The sequence below is a fragment of the Barbus barbus genome (assembly GCF_936440315.1).
Source record: "Barbus barbus genome assembly, chromosome: 12".
In the NCBI taxonomy this organism is placed as follows: Eukaryota; Metazoa; Chordata; class Actinopteri; order Cypriniformes; family Cyprinidae; genus Barbus; species Barbus barbus.
The window spans coordinates 10,502,275-10,516,127 of record NC_136740.1 but is presented as its reverse complement, the minus strand read 5'-3'; the positions used below and the strand labels follow the sequence as shown (position 1 = coordinate 10,516,127).

Sequence of the window (13,853 nt, the reverse complement as noted above, 5' to 3'; positions counted from 1 at the left end):
AAGACCAGCAAGGTGTGGGATTATTTTGGTTTAGAAGGAAACGGAAAAGTTGTGTGTAAACTGTGCAATGTCAGATTGGTTTACAATAACTCTACCGGAGCGATGCATAATCATATTCAAAACAGGCACGTATGCGTTAGCTTGGAGGCCAGCCAAAGCCAGCAAATGTCAATCATGTCATACACTACAAAAGGGTTCCTCAAAGATTGAGCCAATCTACAACCCTGATCAAACTCACCTACCTGTGATTTTCTAATGATCTTGAAGACTCTGATTAACATGCTCAGGTGTGTTTGATTAGGGTTAGATTAAACTCTTGCAGGAGTGGGCCAGATTTGAGGATTCCTGCACTACACCTGCCACTGTCTATTCTACACCTGTCTATTCCTCTAAACGAAGACCCACTTCGGTGGTGGTGTGTGATTTCCAGGCTCTTTTTGAAACGGTCTGCTTGCTTGCAGTTCTCTCTCTGCGTGCCTGTGACTTCAGTTCCTGCCGAGCGCTTTTTTTCCCAACTGCCTCAGACCACGTTAACATGTTAAATCAACTGAACAAATGCGCATGGTTTAAGTAAAACGAGCACTGTTTTATTTTTAGACAATATATCAAACATATTTTTAAAAGCCGTTTTAATGCTATTCCTTGATAAACTTTCCTATTGCTTTTTGTGTTTTAATACGTTGACTAACGTTATATGAAAATGAAGAATTCTGCATTGCTCCAGCCGATCTGAATAAATGAGCTATGCACTGTTTTATGTTGAGTATATGCTCTTCCTTTTTTCCTGTTTAACGACCGCCTAAAATTAAATGATGATATGGCAAGCATACGGCATAATCGTGACCTATTTTTAGTAGAATTCATTGAGGGATTTGACAGTGTGATTCAAAGATTAAGTATTTCAAGAGTTTAGCTCAAAAACTGAAGGTAGGTGTGTTGGAGCTAAACTCAGCAGGACTGTGGCCCTCCAAGAAGTGAGTTTGATACCCCTGATTTAGAGGCATTACATTTATGAGGTTCTAGTCAGCAGGTGCTTGTAAAATGCTCTTTTGGTTTCACAGCTTAACATTAGGTAAGAATCACTCACACAAACATGCATCAATATCACTGAGGTCCAGTATACATTTGCTCTCACAGACATAGAACCTGCTCTTCAAAAACAACATGCAAAAATTAATCTGCAAATTTTTCCACAAACAAAACATCAGGTTACCGCAGGCTGTTGTCATGCCTATTAAACCTGACCCACATAGAAAAGGACAGGTGTTCGGAATAGGTCAAGCAAATATTTTCCACATATTTGCGGTGAACAAAAATTGAGTTTTCGTTTCTGTTTGATTCTTTCTGTACAATGGTGCTTTGAATACCACTTTTGCATGGCTGCATTTGATCAATATTTATTTAAAATATCAATCTCAAATGTCACTTTTTAATAACAACAATGACTGAAACAAGGAACCAATTAAATTATGTTTCGATATTAAATGTTAAATTTAAAAAATTTGTATTATAGTACTTGCAAGTTCTTCATGAATTTCTGTCAACCATATAAAGCAAAGTGAGTGCATTTAGCACTAGTCTGGGCATCAGTGCAATACTGGGATTCAGCCAACATCAGACAGAGGACTTATGACAATAAAGTACCCGCAACAACAAAAGATGTAGCATTTTCAGTTTGAAATAACCTGAGGCTTGTCGACTGAGCCAAGTCTTTTAAACATGGACAGAAAAACAGTGTTTGACTGCCTTGAAGCGAAACAACCTTTTCAACCAACCCACTGGGCAGAGATAGTGTTGTGTGGGCTAGATCAGATCAGATTTGCAGAGATATATTATTTTCCACTGAATTTTGTGGATTTTAATAGCAAAAACATACATAAAACGTAAATGTTAGTGTTTTGCACATTTAGTTTGGATTCCACCATGTTTTAGGCTTACACATCAAACATTTCCGTAACATCTCACTTGAGAATGAATTTGCCTGCTGAAAACAGTACTGTAATGCTGTTTTATGTATTTATCTATTTTTATTTTTAAAGATAACTGATTCAGTAGTAGTTCTGGTAGATGTTAGGAGTTTTCATGCATATGGTTAACTCTGTGATATTGTTATACTTGTCATTGTTATTTACATTTCATTATTCTGCCAAACCTTTTTTTTTTAAACTTCTTTACATCACAAAAGTTCACACAGTTTTTTTTTTACCTAGAGCAGTAGTTCTCAACTCCAGTCCTTGGGATCCACTGCTCAGCACATTTTGTATGTCTCCCTTATGTACACCTGATTCAGACCATCAGCTCATTAGGACAGGGGTTTTCAACCTGTGGGGCGCGCATCAATTAATTCAGAGACATTGCCTTGAAGATTTACGAATACGAGCTTTCAAATCTTCAGCCATCCGCTAGGGGGCAATCAGACTCCCGCTGTTAGGCGACAGTGAGAATGGTGTAAAATAATTTACGGTTAATCATGTCAGAAATCCAACCATTGGCATGTTGTTATCTCAGAAACGGGCTCAGCCATCACACTGAATCAGGTAAGCTGGTTATATGTGTATGTTTCTTAATGCTACGCACTGGAAATGCAGTAAACAATATGTGAATGATGTTCGCGCACTTTGGGCTCGCGGGGGGTTGGTGTTGGGGGGGCACGAGTGAAATTAGACAAACTTGGGGGGGCGCATGTCCTAAAAGGTTGAAAACCCCTGCATTAGGAGAGAGATCCAGTGTTTCCCCTGCCATCATATTAGGGGGGCACCCCTATCCACATCGACCGCCACAAATACCACTTCCCGCGTCGCACAGGCACGAGCGTGACTTTAGCACTATATTTAGTAACTTTCAGATCCTTTTAGCATCTTTTTTCCATATAAGGTACATATTGAGAAACCTAGTGACTTTTTTTGAAAAAACCTTAGCTTTCATTCAGTTGGAAGATGTCACCAGTACTGCCCCACAAGCGCGCGATCTGACTTTCCTGGCGCAGTGTCGCCTCTCTCGGCATCTGTTCTGTGAAGTGAGCGGCAGAGAAGCAGCGCATTCGGCTGGCCGTAACGCAACAGACTCGACAATAAAACAGTGTTTCCAAGCACCTGTCGCTTAATGACTGGACTTTTAAATTTGAACATAATTTGTCTGTTAATACGCTCATGGTTTGATACTCCGAGGCAGTGCGCTGAATGAGACAAAACAGTAATACAGCCAAAACCACCTCATATATTGGCTTGTTGATTTTATCAGACGATGTCGTGATTATAAATCAGGATAAGGAGTATTGAGAGAGTGATTCCTGGTTAACATTAGCAGTGGGAGAAAAAAAAAAAAAAAAGATTCATCTAACTATTGCGATTCTTTTTAAAACGATTTTAAAAAAAAGATTGGTTTACCTCAGAATCAATTTTTATTCATTATTTAAATTTGCTAAGAGGTGATGGGGAGAAGTTAGCGCTTTGTAATTCCAACAGAGGGCGAAATTTATTGGTGTGTTCGACTTGAAGCAGCACCGCGCAGAAGATCAGTGTATGACATCAAAGTACCGCGAGAGCGATTCGAAAGCATATGGAGCCATCATTATACAGGTCCTTTTCAAAAAATTAGCATATTGTGATAAAGTTCATTATTTTCTGTAATGTACTGATAAACATTAGACTTTCATATATTTTAGATTCATTACAACACAACTGAAGTAGTTCAAGCCTTTTATTGTTTTAATATTGATGATTTTGGCATACAGCTCATGAAAACCCAAAATTCTCAAAAAATCTCAAAAAATTAGCATATCATGAAAAGGTTCTCTAAACGAGCTATTAACCTAATCATCTGAATCAACTAATTAACTCTAAACACCTGCAAAAGATTCCTGAGGCTTTTAAAAACTCCCAGCCTGGTTCATTACTCAAAACCGCAATCATGGGTAAGACTGCCGACCTGACTGCTGTCCAGAAGGCCATCATTGACACCCTCAAGCAAGAGGGTAAGACACAGAAAGAAATTTCTGAACGAATAGGCTGTTCCCAGAGTGCTGTATCAAGGCACCTCAGTGGGAAGTCTGTGGGAAGGAAAAAGTGTGGCAGAAAATGCAGCACAACGAGAAGAGGTGACCGGACCCTGAGGAAGATTGTGGAGAAGGACCGATTCCAGACCTTGGGGGACCTGCGGAAGCAGTGGACTGAGTCTGGAGTAGAAACATCCAGAGCCACCGTGTACAGGCGTGTGCAGGAAATGGGCTACAGGTGCCGCATTCCCCAGGTCAAGCCACTTTTGAACCAGAAACAGCGGCAGAAGCGCCTGACCTGGGCTACAGAGAAGCAGCACTGGACTGTTGCTCAGTGGTCCAAAGTACTTTTTTCGGATGAAAGCAAATTTTGCATGTCATTCGGAAATCAAGGTGCCAGAGTCTGGAGGAAGACTGGGGAGAGGGAAATGCCAAAATGCCTGAAGTCCAGTGTCAAGTACCCACAGTCAGTGATGCTGGTGTTGGTCCACTGTGTTTTATCAAGGGCAGGGTCAATGCAGCTAGCTATCAGGAGATTTTGGAGCACTTCATGCTTCCATCTGCTGAAAAGCTTTATGGAGATGAAGATTTAATTTTTCAGCACGACCTGGCACCTGCTCACAGTGCCAAAACCACTGGTAAATGGTTTACTGACCACGGTATTACTGTGCTCAATTGGCCTGCCAACTCTCCTGACCTGAACCCCATAGAGAATCTGTGGGATATTGTGAAGAGAAAGTTGAGAGACGCAAGACCCAACACTCTGGATGAGCTTAAGGCCGCTATCGAAGCATCCTGGGCCTCCATAACACCTCAGCAGTGCCACAGGCTGATTGCCTCCATGCCACGCCGAATTGAAGCAGTCATTTCTGCAAAAGGATTCCCGACCAAGTATTGAGTGCATAACTGAACATAATTATTTGAAGGTTGACTTTTTTTGTATTAAAAACACTTTTCTTTTATTGGTCGGATGAAATATGCTAATTTTTTGAGCTGTATGCCAAAATCATCAATATTAAAACAATAAAAGGCTTGAACTACTTCAGTTGTGTTGTAATGAATCTAAAACATATGAAAGTCTAATGTTTAGCAGTATATTACAGAAAATAATGAACTTTATCACAATATGCTAATTTTTTGAAAAGGACCTGTATACACCGTGTATGTGTATGCTCCTGAAATAAAGTTCAGAAGGATGCGATGCATTGTTTTTGTTAATATCATTGTGTCTCTTTTAAGGGTATAATCAACTATTTTCCATGGTCTAGTCTTTAATAAGCAAACAAAAAGCACAATAAATTGTAATATCGATACGTCATTTTCTGCGGATCGGGTATTTCTGTGGATCGGGTATCCAGTATCGGCAGATACTCAGAATTTTCGGTATCGGATCGGTTCTGAAAAAATGGTATCGTTGCATCCCTAGTATTAATGGGTCATGTTTATTCACTATTTATACCCGTTTTATTTATGACAGCAGAAAATATGTAAATGTGAACAGCTTTATTGGGCATTCAGTTATATTACAGTATGTAACGGTTCATAGTGTAGAACAGATCTGAAGTGCCAAAACTTGTCTGAATGCAAACTTGACGCAATGACGTCATAAATATGCAAATTAATGTGTGACGTCACCTGCCACCACAAGTCTCACAAAATCCTGTGGGAAACACTGAGGTCTATACCTCGTTCTTTAATTAAACAAACTAAATAGCCTTATGTTATTTATCTTATTTACACGAGTCAGCACGGCATGTCATTTCTGTCTCTACGTTACATGGTCACGCTTCTCTGTATCGTGCACAGCGGAGTTCCGCCTCGATGCGCGCACACACACACACACACACAACAAATGTGTGCGCTCACACACAAGTGAGCACACTCCCACTAGTATTTGTAAATATTAAGCCGCAAAACGACTATTTAAATATGAATTCTGCGTGTCTCCGTGTTAATGAGTGGCGCAGACGCACGGTTTTGTTTACTACTTGTACTGAAGCGCGCATGACGCTTCTGATGATATTAACGTCTGCCATCCCACTAAATGAGGACATAAATACATGAACATCTCCAGAACTGCTCTGAGTGTCACTTCATGAGCATTTGACTGTTTCATTTGAGTAAAACTATCCTCATATCATATACACACAGAAATATAAAAAGGTATTCACGGCACCCCGCCAAAATAAAAGTTCGGTTTAACTTAAAGACATTGCGGCACAAATATATTACTATTGTTCAGTAGTATGTACGTAATAGGCTTATACTACTACACCTTATTTTTTTAAGGAATAATCATACAATATTTCTTCAATGTTTTCATTGTAATATTAAATCCCCTTTATTTTCTAAAAAATAAAATTGTTTAATTTTCATTAAAGTCCATGTAAAATCAATATTAAATGTGTTCTGAGTTTGTCACACCACAGAAAAATGTTATTAACAACCCAGCCAAATTAAAAAAAAAAAAAAAAAAAAAAAGCCAAGTAAATAAAATAAGGTATCAATGTCTTTAAAAAATAAGCAGTATTCTCTGCTCTCAAACGCTGGGGGCGTGTCCAATGGCTGCACTGAAACCACGCCCACTCGCGGGAAAGCTGCCGTCTCTCTCAACTGTCTTCCTCTGCAGCTTATTTATATATAATACATATATAAATATAATATAATATATACCGTCACAATTCTTATTTTTCTCAGAATTGACTTTACACAGACTTTAATTAAAAGAAATTAATGTTTTATGCCTTAAAAAAATGTAAATGCACAACAGAATTTCTGAGGGGGAAAAAATCATAAGGCTATTGGAGATATTAACACTAGAGATGTTAAAAGCCGGGGAAAAAGTCATCCAAACCACATGTTCTGAGACTCTAATGAAGGGTATTGGGGAAAAAGAAGGATGCAAACTGGAGTACAGCCATGCAGCCAGTGAAAATACAGCAGACGTGAGACTTCAAGCTCTCCAGCCAATTTATGACTACGGATATGAGAGCCAGTAGGCATATTCATTCAGGTATAGCAACATGAATATACGACACTACTGTGGTTTTCAGAAGAAAATTCCTGTGAAAATTGTCTGATTTCATGTTCTCAACTGAAGATCAGGTGCAGTCAGGATTGGCCATTAATTTGTCCACTATTCACAATTTCAAGATCTGCATATAAATAGCATGACAATGAATTTTCGTTTGGATGTTATTGAGAAGTTACTGGTTATGTCTTGCCCTTATATTTAATGAATACTGCCTCACATCATAACCTGTCATGTCAGTGCTCTCAATAGGCAGTCACCATGCTAGAAATGTACTGATCTGAGTGACACAGGTGGGCTTTTATTTCCTCTCTGTAACTAGGCAACAGCAGCTTATAGAAAGTTCTAAGTTATGTTCTTGAAATAGTCAATACTTACTAAAAACAAATGCAACCATTTAAGTAATTCAACAACATAAACCTCAAGGTCACTTCCTTCCTGTTTTGATGACGACCACAGACTGTTAGGCATTTTCTGGTTAAAACAAGAACCACCAAATGCTCTGTAATAGATTTACAGATAGATTTATCAAGAAAGCTATTCTTAAAGAAACAGAGATCCTCACCAAGTGCTAGAAGAAATCAACAGGCTTGACTGCTTTCTTCAGCTGCCGTCCAGGGAACTCTTCACCAGAAAGACAACAGATGAATTTTCATTAGTGAAGCCATTTGTTTTAAGCAAGATATCTCAACTGAGGTTTGAATTATGGAAATGAGAGCAGAAAGAGACCAAACTACTTATTGAAATGATGGGTTAATGTTGATATAAAAAAAAAGGGAGGTTGGTGTCTTCTGGGTGGGTGCTCTTGTTTCTAAGCAACAGAAACCTTGACTCATCCCCTCATTGTTCTTATGTTGTTCGACAGCTACAGAAAATAAAACAACAGAACCTACGGCTCTGGCTGCTTTTGTGTGTGCATCTGCCATCAAACCTTTATCAGCCCTTTGATGTTTACTGAACCTGGCTCAATAAACACCTCATTGTATGAAATACAATATATTATAGAATGGGTTTGCTCAAATTAAAATTTTCTGAAAATGTACTCACACGATGATGTTTCTTCACCTTAAAGGGATAGTTCACCCAAAAATGAAAATTTCATCATTTACTCATCCTCATATCGTTCCAACCCTGTATTGGTTTCTTTTTCACTTGAACATAGATGATATTTTGAAGAATGCTGGTAATCAATCAGTTGATAGTCCCCATTGACTTCCATAGTATTTCTTTCCCAACAACTAGGGATGTAACTATTCATTCAACTCACGATTCGATTCAAGATTTTGAGTTCACAATTCGATTCAAAATTTATTTATTTTTTTACAAAATGAGATTTAAGACAAATTCTAAATTAAATGCGTCTTTATTATTGCTTGGACAAAATGCAGCACGTTTCTTTGTGAAATTGAAATATAGCACTATAATAATATACTAATATAGCACTTGCATATTATTGCTCTCTTGTTGGTTTTGATTGATTCTATTCTGCTCATTTGTAAGTTGCTTTGGATAAAAGCCGCTGCTAAATAACAAAATGTAAATATAATGTAAATTTAAATAACAAAACTAAATTGAAATTTTAAAATAAGCTCCAAATCAAATAAATAACACAAATAAAAGAAATCTCTTCATATAAACAAAATAAGGCTTTTTCTGTGCTCTTTCCATTTAAAATTAGAGGCAACCACTGCAGTTTTAATCATGATCCAAACAAAGATGCTGCATACTGGTGGTGGTTGAGGAGAGACCCCCCACATAATTGTAAAGTGCTTTGGGTGTATAGCAATACACAATAAAAGCGCCATATAAAAAGAATGCCTCATTCATTCATGCAGAGCAGTTTTTAATCTAATTTAGAATGTAGGGATGTAACGGTATGAAAATTTCTAATCACGATTATAGTGACCAAAATTATCACGGTTATCAGTATTATCACGGTATTGTTAAAATGTGCTGGAGATGTTCAAAAAGTACCGAAACATAAATCACTTCACCAAGTTTCATACTTAAAAATCAACAAACAGCAAATAAAATGACTTTTTGTTTGCATAATCACTAAAACAATAACATTACCAGTGAGGTCTGGATTTTAAATGACAATTTGACTGACACCAGTTTAATAGCATGTTCAAATAAATAATGTAAATGTTCAAATAAAGCTTTGAAAAAGTTTAACATAAAGGTAGACCACACATTTCAGCCTTTAAAGAAAAGGGTTAAATTAAAATGATAATTAATAAATGATTATATGTATTTTATCGGCTCCATAAATAATCCTATATAGCATATCTGAATTGTTTAAATGTACATAAGTTTGTTTTTCATCAACCGGTTAAAATTTACAGCAGGTCATGCAAATTTGGTCAATTTTTTGGCCAGACAGAAACTGCACACAGACTGAATGTAAATAAGTGTCTGTAAATCCACTCTCTGGCAGCAGGTGGCGCTTTATACGGAAAAGCTGAATTACAGCTGATTCCTGTGAACTCCGCGAACACTTCCTTTAGGTATTACATGGAGCGAAGATGAGAACAAAATGCCATCGAATTGTTTCTGAAGACAGTCAGATCCTTCAGAGGTACATTCATATGATTAATTCATTGATATATTAATTTGTATAATTCCCTAAGCACTCTTTTAAAACCTCCCAGCTTTTCCGCCCTATTTTCACTCAGAACGAAACTACTGTGCTGCTGTGCGCACGTGAGACTGTTACTGAAAACTCTGCTTTATGCTGGACAGTATTTATTTATCGCGAGTTGTTTAAATCACGGTAATCGAATACGGTTTTAATGATAATTAAAATATGAAACGGTAATACTAACCGCGGGGAATTTTATCATGATTTATCGTCAAACCGGTAATCGTTACATCCCTATTAGAATGTATAATTTCAAAATTTGAAGCAAAAACAGAATGGTCTGACTTCAGTTTTGTGAAACTACTGTATACATAAAAAAATATCTGCATGAAAGGAAACAAAAGATGAGCTGAATGAGACGCAGATTCACTCTCTGCCAGCAGGTGGCGCTTTAAGCGTTTCCTTGGTTTCCCCTGTAAACATTTATGCATTTAGCAGACACTTTTATCCAAAGCGACTTACATTGCATTCAAGTTACAGTTTTTACATTTTTATCAGCTCTTGCTTTCCCTGGGAATCGAACCCATGACCTTGGCGTTGCTAGCGCCATGCTCTACTATTTGAGCTACAGGAAAGCTCACAAAGTAGCACTGCAATAATGAACTTTAATATGCATTATACAGAGGCAAGATGAAAAGAAAAAAATACTATCTAAACTTTTCTAAAGACAGCAAGTTCCCCTCAGACATACATTCATATAAACTCCTACCCCTAATTGAATCGCGATTTGTTTAGCATCTCAACCGATTTGAATCGTCACATATACATGAATCAATTTTCAACCGGCTCGCAGTTAATCGTTACATCCCTACCTACAACTGCTTGGTTCTTCAGAATTCTTCAAAATATCTTATTTTGTGTTCAACATAAGAACGAAACTTTGGAAAATTTTTGGATGAAAAATTTAATATTATTGGGTAACCTTTTTCTTTAACATATGTGGAGAAATTTAGCATTACATCACTTGCTCACCAATGGATCCTCTGCAGTGAATGGGTGCCGTCAGAATAAGAAGTTCAAACAGCTGATAAAAGCATCACAATAATCCAGAAGTAGGCCTAATCCACACAACTTCAGTCAATCATTTAACATCTTGTGTGTTTGTAATAAACTAATCTATCATTAAGATATTTTTAACTTCAAACTTGCTTCTGGCTAAAATATGAGTCCTCTATCCATAATATTGCTTTCTCAAGTGAAAAAGTTGTCTTGTCTAAATCAGGAGAGAAATGTGCCCAGATCAAGCACTGTTTACAAGAAAAACTGTTCTAAACAGGTGAGAGGACACAGGGGGTGGACTGAGGGATGTATTATTATGGATTATGCACTGGTATTTCGTCCAGAAGTTACAAATTAAAGTTAAAAAGCCTTAAAGATGGATTGATTACAAACACACATTTATCACAAAATGTTAATTGATGGACTGAAGTTGTGTTGATTACTGTGATGCTTTTATCAGCTGTTTGAACTCTGATCCACTGGTGAGCAACATCGTAATTTTTCAGCATATTTTCTCATCCATTAAGACTGATTTGACATTAAAATAGGAATACTGCTGTCAGTTTTGGTGAGACCACACATTTACATGTCATTGACCATAATCGGCATTGTCACGCATGCCGGTCTGTAAGGTGAAGCTTCATGTCTGCGAGGTTGCCACACCTCCATCACATATTATGCATTATTCTAAGTGGCTGGCTGCTCTTCTTCACACTAAATGACAGCAGGATGGTCAGCCGGCTTGGATCCTGTATGCCAACTCTCTCTCTTTCACTGCAAATTATATGCATTAGTGGAATTGGCCAACAGATAGCACAGACGTGTGTGTGTGTGTGTGTGTGTGTGTGTGGGGGGGGGCATCTGGCATGGGAACACACGGTTGTGAGTGTTATCTCTTGGCTTGCATCAGTGGCTCTAATTTCCATCTGGTCTGCATTAGTGGGAAAATGAGGGAGGAGGCAGATCTGGGCTCCTCAACCACAGTCATGAAAGTACACAGACCAAAGGACTTCATCTTTTTTTAGGAACTGTAATAGGCATGGATGAACTATTCAAACATTGGTAGAAAAAAAAGCCGCATGCATTAAATCGAACAACTTCAAAATTAAGCATTCAGGCTATTTCAAGACAACATACCAATTTCAAGAAGACTTCTTGAATGAATCTAACAAGTTTCACATACAGTACCTCCTAGGGGTTTTCATAATCAAAATTGCTTTAAGCAGCATCCTTGGCAATCTCAAACGAAGACAAAAACATTGACTTTTTCAGTTCATGACACTTGAGAGGTACTTATACGTGCTTAAAAGCTATTTCAGTGTCAAAACCTCACACTTAGCATTGTATAGCATGACATCCATCTGATATCTATCCTCAATGATAACATTAGAGAAAATCCAAGACACAATCAAGAAAAACTTCACTCATACTGTATCAACATCTACAACAGGCATTTAATAAGCAAACTAAGCAGACTAGTTCACATGAGAAACTGTCATTTCTGACTTCATGTGAGACAGTAATAATAACAGTCGTAAACAAAACACTCGAGATCATCTGTTCTTGTTAGTAGCTAACGGTAATACTTAAACTAATCTTTCTACAGGAGCCAGGCCAGATTTTGTGTCAGGGGCCGTTTAAATCAGTATAACGAGTTTACCTTCGGTTTAACGTTCAGAAGACCTACATTTACAAGATGAAGTTTAAGGAGACTTCCTACTAACTTATCAAGCTAACAGGCTAAAACACACGCGTTACGTCAGTTTAAAAACAACGAATTGCGTCAAGAAACCACACGACGTTATCGGCTATTAATGTTAAGAATACATGTTTAGCATCCTCTTTAGATGGTTTTACGTTGTTTATCATAGACAAGAAACACAGTCCCGAGCCGAACAACAAAACAGACACAGAGCTCAAAGACAGAACGACAAACTTGAAGAAAAGTTTAGGAAAACAAGAAAACTATACTCACGATAACAAACTTTCTGCAGACGACTGGAGGAAGCCAAGGAACAAAACCAGCTGTAGGGTCCTATGTAACAACGGCAGAGAACAAAACGAGAACTGTGGAGAAATTAAACTCTCTCTCTCTCTCTCTCTCTCTCTCTCTCTCGCTCGCTCGCTCGCGCTGTTTGGGGAATGTGGCAAGAGAAATGTTTGATGACGTCCTCTGCTCGGCACGCCTTCCTCTTGGCTGCAGCTCAGAGAGGAGCGCCTGTGGATATTACTCTACATTTTTGTTTTGTTGTATATTTCAGAGAATATTGCTGCATCTTCGCGTATTAGATTTCTATAACAAGTCTTAATATTAGTCATTACTTCCACGTGTTGGAATTGACTTATAGGCTAGTATTTAATACGACAACAAAGATTAAATATTCATTTTATAAGAAGAAGCCGTTTGATTATGCATGTGTTGTATATAAAATATATACATTCTTTTCAACATAACGAGAGAAATATTCTCAAATCTATTCATTTACTGACATCTAGTGGTGTTACAGGAACAACAAAGTAATATTTATCTCATAACGAGTCAAATATAATTAAAAGGCGATTCATAACTGCATTTATATTATTAGATTATAGTACAAAATATAGGATACAAAAGATATTAAATGGAAGACGGCAGAAAAAGTATTAGGCAAACATCCTCCTGTTTCTCGCATGCTAGAATGGCAATATTTTGATTGAATTACATCTTAAAGTTTAGTTTGTTTTTCACAAAAAGCAATCGAATGACTTATATATATATATATATATATAATTTTGCACACGAATCATGTGGAGTATTGTTGTGTAGAGTTTAACCTCTTGAGACACGTTTGTTGAGTAAATGACAGGACTTTACTTTTCAGTTATTCCTTTCATTTTGCTCTTGGAAAGCAGTATCACTTTTTATTTGTTCATTTATTTTGGGATATTGTAGGAGCCATCATTTGAACATTCTTCTGTGTAGCCTATACTCTTTAACAACACAGCAAGTTTGCATAAAACAGACCTGCTGCCATAGTGTAATGTTTCTTATTCAACAAAACAGTGAAAACACAAACATGTAGTTTTCATTTTTATTCAGTAAAACTATTCAAAGGAAAATATATATTTATAGAAAAAAGCCTAAAATAAATTCTAGATTTCTTGCACTTTTATAATATAATCTTTTAATCAACTGCTAAAAGTGTTAG

General features: G+C 37.3%; 1 protein-coding gene across 2 annotated transcripts in view; it reads right to left on the bottom strand.

Moving 5' to 3' along the window:
• Positions 1–12,802, bottom strand: part of LOC306878308 (neurocalcin-delta A) — a 52,871-nt gene extending 40,069 nt beyond the window's left edge. The window contains exons 1-2 of one of the 2 annotated variants that reach the window (XM_079430576.1): positions 12,641–12,781; positions 7,591–7,649 (exon numbers count right to left, since the gene is read on the bottom strand). The gene's annotated coding sequence lies outside the window, so the exon portion shown is untranslated. Of the gene's footprint in view, positions 1–7,590; positions 7,650–12,640 lie in introns of both variants that reach the window. The other variant, XM_079430575.1, reaches the window with a different exon arrangement.
• Positions 12,803–13,853: the final 1,051 nt, after the last annotated feature.